Raw genomic sequence first — 13,122 nt, forward strand, 5'->3', positions numbered from 1 at the left:
CGACCTTAGCAAAACAAAATTTATTATTATCGTTTTATTACCGCTCAACCTGTGCCTGGACCACCAAAAATAACAAATGGGAAAACAATGAATACCACATTCAGGCAATCACGCTGTTGTTATTTGAAAAGCTATTTAAAACAAAGTTTATGCGCGGGTGTTGTCTATGCTTTCATCATGACATGGATCTGTACCTTAAATTAACTGTCACTACATCCAAAATGGCTGCCGCTACATCCAAAATGGCTGCCACTACATCCAAAATGGCTGCCGCTACATCCAAAATGTACCCGAGGTTCGTGGTGCAGATATAATGTTAGTCTTGTATGCATCTTCCCAAAGATATTTTATTTCAGTGATTCACTTATGATAATCTCATTGCAAAAAAATACAAAAGAATACACAATACGCACACATTAAGCCATGTATTTGGGTGCAAATCTAATTTGTTATCTTCAGATTGTTTTCTTTGCAGACCAACTGGCCTTTCTCCAGAGGCAGAAAATGATAACCATAGCAATAAAAAGGGACGCCCTGACGTCTAAACTGTATTTATCATTGCAGCTTGTTCGTTCACCAGTGCGCCCTACCTAGATCGACGTGTCATGAAGTACATCCTGAAGCCGCTGACTATGCCTTTCCGGTTGGAATTCGCCGTGAAGACTGAAAAAGCAGCTTTGATTTCCTTGGTAGAGAACAAGACAGTTGACTCCTTCTTTGCTGACATCAGTAAGTAGCACTTTGCATACTTTCGCATTAATATGCAAATAGTGGAGAAACTTTACAACAGAATCGAAGTAAATTTTGTTAAAATGTTTACTTTGGGAGAAATTATGTGGTGGGGTCATCGCACTTAGGTCCAGTCCAAAATTTAATATGACGTCACATGACACGTGATGACGTCATCATGATGTAACTTCAATTTTCGTGATGTAACTTCAATTATAACACCTCTCGGACTCATAGAGGGCGCTGTGTCGGAGCTAGACGACTTTTATTTCGCGGGAGATTTTTAGCTTTTTAATCCTTGATTTTTCGCGTTTCCTTTGGCCATCCAGGTCTTTTAACCCATTTTTATCGCTTTTGATGTTTTTAAGGATCTGCTTATTGGTTTATTGTTCGTCGTTCGTGTGAATTTTCGTCAAATCTCGTCATTTTTAGTCAACTGTGTAAACAGTGAATCTTGAAGTCGGCCATTTTAAAAAAACACTGTGCAATTTATAGACCGACATCGAAGTTTGTACTTGGACTTCCTACTACCGCTTCTGCAGCTTTTGACTTGGATTAAACCACCATGGAGTTCACCATTACTTATTTTGTGATTGGATTCCTGCTTACTCTCGCACGTATTAGTGATGGGATCTGCAAAACTGTAAGTACAACCGTAGACACAAGGCTGACAGAATGTGATCCCGATATTGGCACAACAAGCACCAGTTATTTTGCAACTGCGTTACTGCCTCGTAGACAATTTATCAAAACTCTGAAAAACTCTCATGGCCTATCCTGGACCCATGTTTTGTTGATCGGACTTGGAAATGATGTCAACCTAAACCCAGGCCCTCCATCCAACTCTTCGCGTGATGACCCCCCTGCACCGTGTGGTGTCTGTGGAGAGGAAGTAGGCTATTATCCAGAGAAGGGTATCCAATGTGAAGAGTGTGAAAAATGGAATCATGCCGCTTGCATCAACATGAGTAGTAAAACTTACAACTTGTTGGCTAATTGTAGTACCTCATGGATTTGTGATGGGTGTGGTCATCCAAATTTTTCTGGTTCGCTATTTAGTATCGTGACTGATTTTGAAACTGAAAATCCCTTTACTCCACTTGACTCAGACCAGTCTTTGAGTGATGTACAACCCCTTGCTGCATCATCCCCCAAACCGCCTTGTAAAACCAGGAAGAGAAATCCTCCCATACGTGACACAGCAAAAACAAAGTCTAAGAAACCCACCAGAGCGAAGAAGCTTACTGTCATCAACATCAACTTTCAAAGTCTGAAAAATAAGGCTTCGGAACTTTTGGGTATCCTACATGAACATACGCCGGACATTCTTATTGGCACAGAAACTTGGTTAAATGAAAAGATCCTTGATGCTGAGCTTTTCCCACCAGAGTACGCTGTCTTTAGAAAAGATCGTAATGATGGCTACGGGGGTGTCTTGATAGCTGTCAAAAACCTCTCCTGTCATCTAGTGGATGAATTAAATTCTGACGCTGAATGTATCTGGGTTCGCGTTGAATGTGGACCTAAGAAGAAGGTGTACGTGGGGGCTTTCTACAACCCAGACTCCTCTCATGAACCGATTGATAGACTTGATACATCTCTCTCAAAGCTCCATCAAATAACCAAAGGAAAAGGTGAAATTTGGCTGGGAGGAGATTTCAACTTGAAAGACATCAATTGGGATGATAGGTTGGTTAAGGTTGGGGCCCAGTTTTCTGCTCAGTGCAGGAAGTTAGTTGACATCTGTAACTCCTTCAACTTAGACCAATTTGTCCTTGAGCCCACCCGGATGGAAAGTATTCTTGACTTGTTTATGACAAACAACCCCACCATCGTTGAATCCACCAGGGTGCTTCTTGGTTGTGGAGATCACAGCATGGTGAAAATTCTGATTAACGCTGGAGGTGTAACTACCAAACCAGTTCGTCGCAAATTCTTCCTGTACAAAAAAGGGAAGTTTGAAGACCTCCGTAATGATTTGAAGAACTTTGGTGAAAATTTTCTCCATGAATTGAATCTAAGGACAGTTAATGAAAATTGGATTCTTCTGAGGGACACCCTCAACGCACTTACTGAAAAGTTCATCCCATCCAAGTACTCCTCAACGAGATTTAACTTGCCATGGTTTTCTCCTGTGCTCCGTCGTCAAAGCAGAAAGCTTCAACGTATGTATAATAAACAGAAGAAAACTAACTCTGCTGAGGACTCCAAACTGTTCAGAAGCGCCCGGAAAATGTATAAAAGAAACCTCAACAGAGCTCACCAGCAATATATCTCCAGTATGCTTGAGGAAGATCTCCAACATAACCCAAAAAAGTTCTGGAAATATGTCAAATCAAAGCGAACTGACAATGTAGGCGTCCATCCGCTGAAGAATGGCACTGACACCGTTTCAGACCAAGTTGGGAAGGCAAACATTCTCAACTCCTTCTTCAAATCAGTTTTCACCAAGGAAAACACATCCAACCTCCCTAACCTACAGCAGTCTGTTCCAGACATTGAATCACTTGAGATCGTGGCTGAGGGTATCGAGAAACTTCTTCGTGATCTGAACCCCTCCAAGGCCTCGGGACCAGATAACATTCCTAATAAAATCCTTAAGGAATGCAGCGTGGAGTTGGCACCACTACTAGCAGGGCTGTTTAACCAATCCTTAAAATCTGGTGACCTCCCAGATGACTGGACTACAGCCAACGTGTCTCCTGTCTTCAAAAAAGGCAGTAAAAGTGACCCCAGTAACTACCGCCCCATATCACTAACATCAGTGGTATGTAAATGTCTTGAGCACGTCATCCATCGTCATATAATGTTCCACATTGAGCAGCACCAGATCCTGACAGACTGCCAACATGGGTTTAGAAAAAGCAGAGGGTGTGACACTCAACTCCTCATTACCATTGATGACATAGCTAAATCAATCGAGAAAGGCAAACAGGTTGACGCAATATTACTTGATTTCTCGAAAGCGTTCGATCGCGTCCCACATCAGAGGCTTCTCACCAAACTGAGGCACTATGGCATCACCGGTAATGTGCACAAGTGGATCTCAACTTTCCTTACAACACGTACCCAACAAGTCGTCCTGGAGGGTAAAAGTTCTACAACAGCTGAAGTTTTATCTGGAGTCCCCCAGGGCACTGTCTTGGGACCCCTGATGTTTCTCCTCTACGTTAATGACATCCCTTCATATGTTTCTTCGAAAATCAGACTGTTCGCTGATGACGCCATACTTTACAGAGAAGTAGAAGAAACATCTGACGCTACATCCCTGCAAAACGATTTGGATGCTCTGTGCAGATGGGAGAGGGAATGGGAAATGAAATTCAATCCAGACAAATGCTTTGTCATGCATATCACCACCAAAAAGGATCCACTCATCAGTACGTACAAAATCAACCAGAGACCTCTCCAAACTACTACCAATCACCCTTATCTTGGCCTCATCCTGAGTTCTGACTGTAGCTGGTCGTCTCACATCAACAAAATTACCAACAACGCTAGGCAGACCATTGGCATCATCAGAAGAAACTTCAAATCCTGTAGCAGAAAGGTTAAATCCCAACTTTACCAGTCTCTCGCCCGCCCCAAACTAGAGTATGGTGCCTGCGGCTGGGCCACCTTCACTGAGGAAGAAAACAAACAACTTGAAGGTATCCAGAGATACGCTGCCAGGATGTGTTGTAACAACTTCACCAGGCTTGCCAGTGTCACAGATATGTTGAACCAGCTTGGTTGGCCTCTACTTGAAACACGTCGCTCCATTGCTAGACTAACCATGATGTACAAGATCTCTCACAACCTCGTTGAAGTCAAACACGACCTTAGGCCCAAAACAAAAACCCTTAGGAGCTCGCACCAGTTTTCATACCACCGACCCAACGCTAAATCCAAGTTCTATAGCACCAGTTTCTACCCATCAACGATCCCCATCTGGAACGACCTGCCAAACACTATCATCACCATACCCGACTTAAACCAGTTTAAACAAGCCTTAGTAGACCACGTCATCGGGGAGGGAACCAAAACCCAAGTTAACTAGCTCCAGCACAGCCGCCCCAACTCTAGCGGGATGCGGATTCTACCGTTTAGCTGGAGCAACGGATACAGATACAGATACAGGTACATACCAACTTTTAATCCAATCGGACATGTAGTTCTGGAGATAAAGGCCTTAATGTGACGTCACATGACTCCTGATGACGTCATAATGACTTCAATGTTCGGCACACATCTGCAAGTACTGGTCTTAGTGTATGCCAAGTATAAAGGCAATCGGATTTGTGCCCAATATGCTGGGCTCGGTGAAAACGTGTACACATTGTATTGGCACGAGTACGGGAAAAGATCTTAGCGAAAACAAAGGCTGTTTTGGCAAAGTGCCGAAACAGCCAAAAACTCGAAAGGTTTTTAGTTGAACACTGTAATGATATATTTATCTCTTTGTTCTCTTTTCATCAGATATTGGAGCAAACAAAAACACAAAGGTAGTCATCCGACCCTGTTACACTAACATGTGTCCCAAAGTGGTCGCTGAATACATGGAGGCAGGTTTAGTAGATCCTAATAATTACAGCCCATTTTGGATCGAGTATAAAGGGGGCATAATCAGGTTGGGTAAAGGGGGCCAGGAGGAGGCTTTCCTGGAGTGGGACGCCGGTGCATATCACCAGCGAGTACCGACTCATGCGCACGTCGGTATTTCATCATGGTATGGAGCAATCGGGGAATGGGTCTTTTACCAATACTGTGTGTAGATCAGATAGGCCTACATAATCACGTTGGTTTTTCAAGCTGTGATTTGTAATGTATGGCCCTGCTCACAAGAATGCAATGTGTCAGGTAGAAAAGGCATTGGCAGTATTTTATATTCTCGCTTCAAATTTAGTTTTTTACCACAAATTGGCAAAGCGTAACAAAAGAAACTAACATGAAATTGTCACAAATTTCAGTTTTTAATTTAACATGCTGCACAATCATAATTATTTGTTCCTTCAACTATTTTTTTTAAAGACTGTACGGACGAACCAAATAATATTATTAAAGGTCGTTGCTGAAGTGATGAGGAATATTGCGAGAGATCTTCAGGGCAACAATTACATACTGAAACTCTTTCCTCTTTATAAATAGTTCTTAGAAGAAAGTGAGCACTAATTCTAAGCTTCAGCCGGCCCTTTAGGTCTTTTTTGCACATTCTTCTGTTTATTTTTAATTGTTTTTGTGGAATTGTGTTACAACAATACTTTTAAAACAATTTTATGCACTGCATTTTCACACGTGTTGTGGGCGCAAACATTTTGAATGAGTGAGTGTTCGTAAGATAGGGCCTATATTGAATTTGGTTGTGTACCAACGCCTCACAGATTGACCAAGTCTAGGTTTCCGAACTCACATGAAAATAACGTGTACATGTACATTTTAAACGTGCTAGTCTGGAACTGACGCGTGAGGGCGCACGTTATTCACAACTACAATGTAGTACCTTGACCGCGACTTCCATTGTTCTCCGTTATTCCTTTTCTTTATAATTTCCTTTCTTGGGTAGCGTTTTAATAAGGCCGACATGTGGGGTACCGTTGTTCCCCTTGTGTGAGTAACCACATAAGGCAACTCTCGTAAGAGCAGTACGTACGAAACCCAGACGTGGGCAAAATCTAACAGCAGAAGGAACATTGTTTCTATTTCTGGTGGGGGGTGATGGTAAAAACTGTTCATTTCTGATAAAATCATTGCAAAAGTAACAAAGTAGGGGAACACCCTTTTCCATCCTTTCATGAAAAGACTTATTCAGCTTATGTTGCCCTAAAGAAATATATTTTCCCGATATCACAAGAAATTTCAAAATTCGTCGTGTTCAATTATTTCACCAGCCCTTTATGATAGTATATGTTAGTGATTTCGTTTGAAACTGTACATATTTCTTTGTAATAGTTGTACAATATTGTTTTATTTCTTGAGTATAAAATTGAAGCTTGGTACAATTTTTTTCTTAGATTCCATGCATAAAAAGGTGAATTGATGATCAGTTAATCCTAAAATTAAACGAAATGAAATTGAAGTTTGATTGGGATTCTATCGAGTGATCGATAGAACCGAGGGATCACGTGAGATAGCGCGGCGTGACCAAGCGTGTTCATTTTTTAACGGCGAATACATTATCCCCCCCCCCCCCCCAACCAGGGTGGGGCCATTGAATATAATTATGATTTATCATTTTGTGGAGGGCACGTGATCCCTCGGTTCTATCGATCACTCGATAGAATCCCAATCAAACTTCAATTTCATTTCGTTTAATTTTAGGATTCTACCTCGTTCTCGATATTCACCTCGAGACCACGTGAGATTTCAAAGCAGGATAATGCATGAGCCAGGTACAGCGGAAAGAAGCTTTGTATTCACACAACTTCATACTGGTTCAGTTCAGCAGAAATCTTGCTGCAATGTTTTATTGAATTCACCTGCTTTTACTAGCATTTCTCGTTCAGTGCTTTTGTTACAACTGTTTTTCATCACTCCACTATATTAATCTCTCAAGCTTATTGAAGCATATACTAATTACACATTCTTACAATAACAACACTGACAACGTTATTATGCAAGATTTATCATGAAGGTTGTAAATGTGTTTTCAAATAAATAAAACTGCATATTAAACAGACTTTTTGGACTGTATAATATTATGCAAGGAAGTAATTCTCTACAATTGAAGTACAGCACTGGCAAAAGACTCAGTTGCTGGGATGACGATAGCTTTGTCATAGTACTTAGCAAACGCGTGCTTTCTGTGCTCCAGCCTGCTGTTTTTAGTATGTCATTTATAGTAACATCAGCCCTTTTTGCCGCAGACACTGCAGCTGATCTGGTACTGTGTGGTTTGAATACTGACACGTCAATGCCAGAGTTTGACAATACTTGTTTAATCCATTTGCTTATGGTTTCCTTGGTAACCTTTTTATGAGGTTTAGAATGAGAAATAAACAATTGACTTTCCCCTCCTCTGAGAGGCCTTGTTCGGCGTAAGTACTCTTCCAGAGTCTTAACTACACATAGACTTGTATCAGTCAAATAAGGCTTCAGAATAACCTTAACATTGGGCAGACCTGGACGGCTCTGCTTAAGTATAGCAAAAAAGAAGGTACAAACCGAATCAGTTACTGTCATATTCTTAATATCCATCAAATGAAAAGTTTGGCATCTTTGTGCCGAGACCAAAGCAATTAGAGTAACTAACTTAAAAGTCACTTCTTTTAAAGTCAACCCCTGTAGTGGGTAAAGACTCTTTAAATATCTTAGGACGATACTTACATCCCAAACCTCTGTATATTTTGTTTGGGGCGGTCTTAACTGAAATACACCTCTAAGAAATCTGCAAATTAAAGGGTGATTACCAACAGTAGTGGAATTATTAGTCACTACCGTAGCTGAGAGTGCAGACCGAGCGGTATTAAGTGCACTATAGCCAAGGCCAGAATGGTATAATTCTGCCAAAAAGTCCAAAACTGTGTTCACAGGAGGACATATTGGATCAACCTGTCCTTGACGACAGAAGCGAAGCCATCTTTCGAGGTAGCCAGAGTACTGTTTTCGGGTTCCCTCTCGCCATGAGGCCATGAGGATTTCGGTTGCTTGTTGAGAAACATTTTGCATTTGGAAGGATTTCCTGATAAGTGGCAGGCAACCAGCCGAAGCTTGTTCCGTAGAGGATGAAGTTGATCGCTGCTTGGTAGGGTCATCATATCCCTTTGTCTTGGCAGCAGTACTGGCTTGTCTACTAACATCGCCATGAGCTTGGGAAACCACGATTGGGTTGTCCAGAGCGGGAAAATCAGCACCCCTTCTGCCTCTTCTTGATCTACCTTCTGAAGGCACCTGGCGATCATGCTGAAGGGAGGAAACGCATAGAAAAAATAAGGTTTCCATGATACTGAAAAGGCGTCTACAAAGAGAGCGCCCGGATCTGGCCTCCATGAAACATAAGGCAAGATTTGTTTATTTAGTCGGGATGCAAATAAATCAATTGCTATATCGCCCCAAAGGGATTGAATGCGATTGAAAATCTTGGGTTTAAGCATCCATTCAGTCCTATCATTAAATAATCTGGACTGCTTATCCGCAGCAACATTCTGCGATCCTGGGAGATAAGAAGCAGATACCCATATATTCTGATCTATACACCAAAACCAAAGTTTTTGTGCGAGTTCATTACATGGCTTAGATTTTATACCACCCATAGAATTTACATAAGCAACTGCAGTGGTATTATCCATCTGGATACGCACATGGACATTCCTTGACGAGGAACAAAAGGAACGTAAAGCCAAGTATGCTGCTAGCAATTCAAGATAATTGATATGCTGAGTAGCCTCAGTGGTTGTCCATTTGCCTCCTGCATGGAGTGATTTATGGACCGCACCCCAACCAAGTTTGGATGCATTTGACTGAATAACCAAGTCTGGCTCTCCATGAGAAATTTGTTTGACACTGCCCCCTATATTAGTAAGCCACCAGTTTAACTCTTCTTTGGATTTCTCAGACAACTGCATAAGCGCAGAGAAATCACCTTTGCTGTTTTGCAAAGCTTTTATTTTGTCTGTTTCAATGCTCCTATAGAACAATTGTCCGTATTCAACCCCTGAAAAGCAGGCAACTAGGACGCCAATAGTGGACGCAACATCCTGAATGGTAATCAGGTTTTTGCTTAACACAGATGTAATTTGGTTACAGACCTTTTCAACTTTGCCAATTGTTGGTTGAATAGTCATACTATTTGAATTCAGAATAAATCCCAAGAATGTTAATTGTTGCGTTGGTTCGAATACGGATTTGTCGGGGTGGACTCGGAACCCCAGATTGGTGAACAATGAGGCTGAATGCCGAACATTTTCGGTACATTCTTCTTTTGTGTCTCCCTGTAAGTAGGAGTCATCAATATAACCAACTGATAAAAAGCCCTTCTTTCTTAGGGTTGAATAAACTGGCTTCAGCAGTTTTGTAAAAATTCTTGGGGCTGACGCTAGGCCATTTGGCAAACAAGTAAATTGATACAATTTATTTCGCCATGAAAACTTTAAGAATTTTTGGTGCTCTTGGGCAATTGGCACCGAATAATAGGCATCTCTTAAGTCAATAGAGGCCATGTAGCAGTCGCGTTTCATTAGTCGCACTGCAGAGACTAGTGTATCCATCTTGAAATGATGATAAGCAACTGATTTGTTAAACTGTTTCAAGTTCAAAATCATTCTATAAGTGCCGTCTTTTTTAAGTCTGGGGAAAATTGTGGAGACAAACTGTCCCTTTTCATGGAAGGAATGTTTTATAACACCCTTTTTAATGAGCTTGTCTATTTCCAAATCAAGACTTATTTTCTCCGTCTCATGAAAATTAATTTCTGTTGGCGGCCATATTTGAAAAGGGCGGCACCCTTCCTCGAATTCAACATGGCAATTTTTAACCGTATCAAGAACTTGCTTATCTGAGGTAATATTCCTCCAAGACGAAATAAAGTCCTTTAAACGACCTGCTATATTGGCTTCTATTTGGCATTGATTTGAAGGTTGTCTTACCTCCTGTTTTACTTGTTCTTGTTCGACTGCTTGCCGCTGTGCCAAGATTGGCGGCTGTTGTACGGGCGGGAGTACAAAAAACCCCTGCCTGCAGCGCCTCTTGCGCCCCGGTACTGGTGGCCACCTCTGTCATATGACCTGTGCCCCGACCGACCTCTCGCACGTCCCCCACGGGAACTGATTGCCAATTTTAAGCCAACCTTATTCACTTCTGACATATCTTTGACTTGTTTGGGTAGGTCATCCCCAAAAAGTTGTTCAGTGAACTGAACAGTAGTATCACAAAGATGTTTAAAATTGGGATTAATATCTTGCTTGATAAATTCCCTGCGTCGCATATTCAACTGATAATTGGCATTAGCCATTAGTGCGATCGCATCTGTTGCATTACGCAGCAGTGGTTTTATGTCAAGTTTATCAAGCTCCTTCTTTTTGGATGCTTGAAGCAGTTGTTCCGAAAGCTGAAGCACAGGTACAACTGACTTAATGACGGATGTCTGAATTTTTTGAAATTTGACATCCTGGGAGCGGGTACTGCTCGACATATTGTCCCAAATGAGTTTGTTCACTTTTGTTGGGATCACCTTTTCACAGTTCTTTGGTCTGTTATAGGTTTTATACATGTCTTTTACTTTGTCGTCGGACAATTTGTCCCGCATTATAGAGTTTGCAATTGATGCCAACTGGGCATGTACTGCATCAGAAGTTTGTTCATCTATCTGAAAATCTTGTGCAATATTTGCAAGTAACTCGTTTTGTTCAGAATTATTTTCTGGTGTTGCAGCAGTTGTGCTGGCGGTATCAGGGTTTGTTTCCTCAAGTAGTCTTGCAACGCTAGACTCATGGTCATAGTATAGTGGCTAGTATTTCCACCATCCATTTTTCGCCGTTTCGGCGACATTACTTTGTGAGCAGATTCGCTCTCAGCCTCGTCATTAGACTGTGGCTGCACGGCCATGAACATTTGGGTAAATTCTTGGAATTGTTTAGTGAAGCTTGTCTGCATTGATTCCATTGCACCTTTCATCATTTGGCCTAAAGCCATTATGTCTGGGGAACATTTTTGTACAGTTTCGGAATTATCCAACTGCGACTCGTTCGTGTTCTCCTCATAGCTTCGTTTTTTATTCTGAGGAAACTTCCCTTTTTTACTAACAGTATTACCTGTTTTTGTGCGCCATTCCTGGCCACCACCAGGCTGCGCGGGTGGAAACCCAGAGAGCCCGTCAAGAGACCCTGAGCCCCGAGGACTATTCAACTTACAGGATGGTGAGAGGAGAGCAAACAGATCTTCATCCTCCGGGCTCAGGGTCAACTCGCCGTGCTCAGTCGGTTGTCCAGCCATGCTGTGCGTAAAATATAGAAAACTATTCGCCACGGACAATAAGTCACGTCTGAACGTCGCGAGGTTCAGCAGCACAATGAACACGCTTGGTCACGCCGCGCTATCTCACGTGGTCTCGAGGTGAATATCGAGAACGAGGTAGAACCGATATCAATGCACTTGACTGGTTCACCGGCCCGATAGGAATGTGCATAATTTGCCTTGCTTGTTTGTCATCACACCCAGGATGCAAAACGAATGTCAAATAATAGTACCGCCCTTGGTGCCCCCTTTTAAAATGCTAGTGCCCCCGGGTGCCACTGGTGCAGTTGTTGAGGTACTATAAGTTGATATTCGCATTGCATCCTGGGTATGATAACAAACAAGCAATGCGAAATCGTAGTACCCCATTTTATTAAAACGGGACAAGGGATACAAAATGCATAACGTGACAAAGTTAAATGTCTTGGGGCGTATTTTTCCGCAGCATACATTGTATTTTTAATGTGCAGTCCATCATTTGTAATTTGTGCTTCATGTTTTATGCACCATATAATCTTAAGTAATTCATTCAAAATACCTCAATTTCTATTATATTTAGTATTGTAGTGAGACGTCTTTTACAAGGCACCGTACAATTGGTACATAGCCCAGAAAAAATGTATATAAATGCCTGCACTCAGTGCGTACACGCGCGACATGGTGACCGTTTTAGCCAATTTTCCGCTAACTTTGACAGATTTTTTTTGTTAAAAAATGAGTTTGACAGAAAATTTGACAGTGAGAATGGATATTTTTGGGCAGATTTCTGGCAGAATTGTGCAAAAATGGTTATTTGACAGAAAAACATAGACAATTTGAAAAAAAAATTGGTATATTTGTTTTAAAAAGCTTCAATCTTTTCAAACAAACCCCTGCATAATGGGACAGGTTGGCTGGTCTAGGTGCTGAGGTTCACTGGGAACCGGACTTCAGCGTGACGCAACCACATTTTGCCTGAAATTTACGCAATTTCATAACATCTTTATGTGACTATAGATTGTTTATATTTGTTATTTGAGCCTTAATTAAGGCAATACTACAACATCTGCATGTGATCTTTAGTGTTTAGAGTGTATTTCGAGTAAGTCTGGGGAATTTGGCAGATTTTTGATAAATCTGACAGATTTTTGATGTGCATTGAGCAGAAAATATTTGGCCATGACCTTACAATCACCCTGGCGCGCAAATATCAGCCCTTTTCTGCCTGAGTGTTGAGTATCGGGTGCATAGATTTATGCTTAAAAGCCAACATTTTAGTTTCAAATGAGCAAAATTTGTATTATCTTTACATTCTAATGTCATAATGCAAGTTCTCTGCTACCGCTGGGCTATGTTTTAGTGTATTTTATGTTGACGAAAGGAGTGACTTTTGGGGGAATTAGTCTTCGTAATCAACGTTTTAATCATCGTGTTCATCGTGAAAGTCACATGATGATTTATTACAATACGACTGTTTCATGTCGGGTG

The sequence above is a fragment of the Patiria miniata genome, unplaced genomic scaffold, assembly GCF_015706575.1.
Source record: "Patiria miniata isolate m_02_andy unplaced genomic scaffold, ASM1570657v1 HiC_scaffold_3, whole genome shotgun sequence".
Lineage (NCBI taxonomy): Eukaryota > Metazoa > Echinodermata > Asteroidea > Valvatida > Asterinidae > Patiria > Patiria miniata.